Genomic DNA, 5,395 nt, shown 5'->3' on the forward strand with positions numbered 1-5,395 from the left:
TCAGTAGGTGCTCTCCTGTCTTGCTTTGCTGGATGTTAGGTTTGGGAGATGCATGCTAGTTGTGATACATGGTTTGTTCATTTCAGTTTTCTATATTCTACTGTAAGAATGAACTGCCGTATATCTGTCCATTCTCCAACTGATGGCATCTGGGTTTTCCCCAGTTTTGATTGTGATCAGTGCTGCATGAATATGTATATAGCTCTCTGTCTTTTTGTTGGCCAGGGTAAATTTAATCTGTTTGGATGTATACCTAGGAGTGGGTCACTGATGCGCATGTGTTTAGCTTTCCTGGGCTCTCCTCAGTGCTTTTCCACAGTGATTGGGGGATTGTGCCAGTTTACTTTCCAGGCATCACCTAGTCAGAGCTTCACTTGCTCTCTATACTTGTCAATATTTGGATCCAGTTTTTTTCAACTTTAGCCCTTCTTGTGAGCATCTCAGCATTTATCTCTCACGTGCACATCCCTGCTGACCAGTGAGGGTGAATACTTTGTTATTGACTATTTGATGAGTATCTTTTAGGTTTCCTGATCACTTGATGAAATCCATAGATTTAAATAAGTAAAGCTTATAGGTAAAAATATACAACTAAAAGGTAAAGAGTATTGGAAAATTAATACCACTGTGTGTGTGTGCGTATTACACTTAAAGAGTTCTAGTACAATAGGAAAACTGTTAACCAGGGGCAAAGGTGACAGCAGTTTGCCAAGAAAACCACCACAAATGTAAATATGTATGAAAAAAAATCAAGTTTCCCAGTAATCAAAAATAAAATAATTTAAAACATTTAGATTTCTATGTAACAAATAACATGTAAACCATGTAAATCAAATAACTTCTTAGAGATGTATTTATTTATTTATCTATCTATCTGGAAGGCAGAGTTACAGAGAAAGAGCAGAAGAAAAGAAACAGAGGGATCTTCCATTCTCTGGTTTTACTCCACAAATGGCCATTATGGTCTGGGCTGTGCCGTGGCAAACCCAGAGCCTTGAATTCCACCACGTCTCCCACATGCGTGGCAGATACCCCAGCACTTGGGCCATCTTCCACTGCTTTCCCAGGCACATCAACAGGGACCTGGATCAGAAGTGGAGCAGCTGGTACTGGAACCAGTGTTCATTATAGGATGCTGGCAACTCTCGTGGAAGCTTAGCCTGCTGTGCCACAATGCTGGTCCCTCAAATAAGTGTATGAACAAAGTGGCAAATACTTTAAAATATATTATTCTGTGTTATTCACTGTGGAGTAGGGTAGGAATTCTCATATTTTTAAGGGATTACCTATAGATGCTGATTTTTGGAAATCAATTTGGTTATGTTTATTAACATCCTTAATACAACCCTTGTGTGTTTTATGTAGGAATTTCACTCCTAAGAATCTATTTTAAGTTAATTATAAACCTGACAAAGAAGGTTTATTCTAAAAGTGCTGAATTTAGTGATTTATGGTAGAACAGCATAAATGTCCAAATTATGGCACACCCATCAAAAGGAAGGTTGTGCATCTTTTAATAACACTGCTTCTTAGGAATGCTTAATTATCTTGAGTAAGCTATTAATAAAATTGCAGGGGAAACCTTCACAGTACTTCAGATCAGTGCCATTCTGCATAAATCACATGTTTTTGGTAGTCAGATTTACAAAGTAAATAGAAGTAGATGAAATTAACTTATTATATTTTATTGAAATGACTATGCTTTTATGTATACTATATATTATATACTATATATACTAATAGTATATAAATAGTATAAATAGTATAATAACATACTATATACATAGTATCATTATTTATGTCAACATTTTTAATTATCACCTATTTTTCTTTTCCACATGCTAAGTATTTGAAATAGAATATTTCAAATATATTTCAAATCATACTGGCCTCATTTCATGTATTCAGTAGCTACATGTGACTAGTGTCTACTTCATTAGACAGTGCAACTTTAAATATACTTAGAATATTTTCTTACAATAGAAATGAAAAGATAGACCAACCATCAGTTACCTCCAGGTGGTGGGATGAATCTTTTGTTACTTACTTTACTTACTGTTAAGCACTTCTGTGTTTTTTTTTTTTTTAGTTTTTTATTCTTTAACTGTGAACTCTTAAAAAACATTAAGAAAAGGAGATACCAAGCAAATGCCAAGAAACATCAGCATTAGGAGTGAGGCAGTTTGGCTGCCCGCTCTCCAGTTCCGGGTGAAGATGGGGAGCTCCCGTGGTGGTACCGACGTCCCTCTTTGCCTATGGGGCTGAGATAGATCAGAGCAAGTCTGCAAGCCGAGATGGGTGCTTCTGGGTGAGGGAAACACGAAGAGGGCACAGTAACTAGAAATGTTCATCATAGTCCCTTATTAACACGTTCTGTTAGCAGAGCGTGTGATGTGTCAACTGAATCGGGACTCATTATTTCCTTAAAAGCAATCCCAGAAAATCTGGCTGCTCCTAGCGAGCAGGAGGTGAGCAGAGGAGTGGGATTCTGTCCTGGGACAGACTGGGAAAGTTAGGTCAGCTTGAGGATCACCTACTGTTCCCATATGCAGGTGCTCTTTTTTTTTCTTTTTTTAAGATGTATTGATTTATTTGAAAGTCAGAGTCACAGGGCAGGGGTTAGGGTGGAGTGGACAGACAGATCTTCATCTGCTGGTTCTCTCTCCAAATGGCTGCTTGGGCTAGGCGTGGGCCAGTCCAAAGCCTGGAGCCAGGAGCTTCTTCCAGATCTCCCAGGTAGTGCAGGGGCCCAAGGACTTGGGCCATCTTCTGCTGTTTTCCCAGGTGCCTTAGCAGGGAACTGGATCAAAAATGGAGCATCTAGGACACAAAGTGGCTCCCATTTGGGATGCTGGCATCGCAGGTGGCCGTGTCACCTGCTATGCCACAACGCCAGCCCTCCCAGCTGCTCTTTATAGAAAGCACATCTTGATTTCCTTCTTATATATTAATTAAGATAAGTCCATCCAGGAGACAGTAATATTTAAATCAGATGCAAATGCAGTGTGCATTATAGGACTGTAGATGCCATTTTAAAGTTGAGCTGTAACAATGAGGAAACTTGTAATTGTACCTAATACTCCTTAAAAAGTTAAGATATGCCTGCTTTACTGCCAGTGATTTTAATTCAGGTTCCTGTTGGCATGGCCATGGGTTTTTAGTTTTTGTCCTTAGAATGAAATGTCTTTTTCTCTTATGTTCAAAACACTCAAGAATGATTTCTTATAATGATGCTTCTTTTCAAAGAACATTCTCTCGATGAACAAAAGTTGAGAGTGGAATGTTTAGTCATTCAGCTCTGAAGTGCCTCAGACTTGTCTACTTTGTGTATTTTGGATTACCATCTCAGGGATTCTTGGAGACTCTCTTAGTTTATAACTTTGGAAAAAACAGTCTGAAAAATAGCAGGTGTATGTTGCAACATGGGTGAGCAACATGGTAAGGTTTTCTGAGGAAAACGGACAAAGACTTACTCCCCCCCACATACACACCCACGCCCCATTCATAGTAATCTTTTCCGAGTTACTGGATAAAATATTTTGTTAACATTTTTGACAACAGGTGATTTTAGTATCTGCATCCAAAGAGATTTTTAATAGTATTTATTTTTTATTGTTTGAAAGGCAGAGCAGCAGACAGAGACAGACAGAAAGAAATGTCCCATCCACTAGTTGACTCCCCAAATGACAGCAGCAGCCGGGGCTGGGTCAGGTAAATGCCAAGAGCTGGGAACTCCATTCAGGTCTCCCTCATGAGGGGCACAACCTGATTACTTGAGCCATCCTCTCTCGCACCCTAGGGTGCATGTTAACCTGAAGCAGGAATCTGGAGTGGACCTAGGACTCACGTGCAGGCATCCCAGTCTGTGACTCAGTGTCCCAGGCAGCAGCTTAACCATTATGCCAAACACCAGACAGTTCAAAAGATTTTTTTGTACCTATTTCATGATACTCATTTCTGATACACGTCTGCTTGCTCATCTTTTCTCCCTTTTTTTATAACGATTTTTTATTTATTTGAAAAAGCCACAGACAGAGGGAGAGATAGAGAGATCTTCGATCTGCTGGCTCACTCCCCAAATAGCTGCAGTGGCTGGGACTGGGCTGAGCTGAAGCCAGGAACCATGAGCTTCTTCCAGTTCTCCCCTGCGGTTGCAGGGGCTCAAGCACTTGAGCCATCTTCCACTATTTCCCAGGACATAAACAGAGAGCTGGATCTGAATAGGAACAGCTGATAGGTGAACCAGCACCCAAATGGGATGCCGGCGCTGGAGGGTGAGAAATTAAATTCACAACATGATACTTTATGTCCAAACGTTTGGCTGCCACTCTGCCCCAACAAGTAATTCCCCTCTCTTTTTGAAACTTAAACTCTGGAGTTTCACCACCTTATTCTCAGGCCAAGCCTGCCATATGTGTAATTTTGCATACTCAATTTTTAACATATCTAAACAGGCGAGCTGTGATGGAAACTAAAGCCTTGAAAACACATCTATTTTGCCCCATAACTCCTTGCTCTCGCTCCTCCTGTCCTCTTTCCACCATCTTTCCATGCCACCGCGATGGTGCACATGACCATCCTGGCCGATGCTTTCAAGAGCATCAACAATGCGAGAAGAGAGGCAAGCGCCAGGTTCTTAGCAGGCCGTGCTCCAAAGTCATCGTTAGGTTTCTGACAGTGATGATGAAGCATGGTTACATTGGCGAGTCTGAAATCATTGATGATCACAGAGCTGGGAAGATCGTGGTGAACCTCACTGGCAGGTTAAACAAGTGTGGAGTGATCAGCCCCAGATTTGACGTGCAGTTGAAAGATCTAGAAAAATTTTGGCAGAATAATCTGCTTCCATCCCGCCAGTTTGGTTTCATTGTACTGACAACCTCAGCTGGCATCATGAACCATGAAGAAGCACAATGAAAACACACAGGAGGGAAAATCCTGGGATTCTTTTTCTAGGGATGTAACACAGGCATACAAATAAAAGCTCAGTGGACAAAAAAAAAAGAAAAGAAAAAGAAAACACATCTATTTTAATTATACAACCAATTGTATATTTGAATTATCTAAGCGGTTGCCTCAGTTATCCACATCACTCTGAAAGGGAGCATCAGCTTTTTTACATCTAAGATATTTCAAAATTTTTTGAATCATTTCTGAATTTAATTGAAATCAGATAACCATAGTCCATGTTAATATTTGTGTTACTAAAAATTAGAGCATTTTAGTATGAAGCTAGTACTACATAAAATCTACATCATTGGACTTCTACTGAATGTAATATCACCAAAGAACATCTCTGAGTAAGCCACATTTTTTCTCTATTCTCTCTCTCTACATATATGTATATATATATATATATATATATATATATAAACAGATTTTGCATAATTATTTG

The 5,395-nt window shown here is 39.7% G+C and overlaps 1 pseudogene; it reads left to right on the forward strand.

Moving 5' to 3' along the window:
- The first annotated feature begins 4,561 nt into the window (after window positions 1–4,561).
- LOC133777133 (small ribosomal subunit protein uS8-like) lies at window positions 4,562–4,980 on the forward strand (annotated as a pseudogene).
- The last annotated feature ends 415 nt before the right edge of the window (window positions 4,981–5,395 follow it).

The sequence above is a fragment of the Lepus europaeus genome, chromosome 18 (genome assembly GCF_033115175.1).
Source record: "Lepus europaeus isolate LE1 chromosome 18, mLepTim1.pri, whole genome shotgun sequence".
In the NCBI taxonomy this organism is placed as follows: Eukaryota; Metazoa; Chordata; class Mammalia; order Lagomorpha; family Leporidae; genus Lepus; species Lepus europaeus.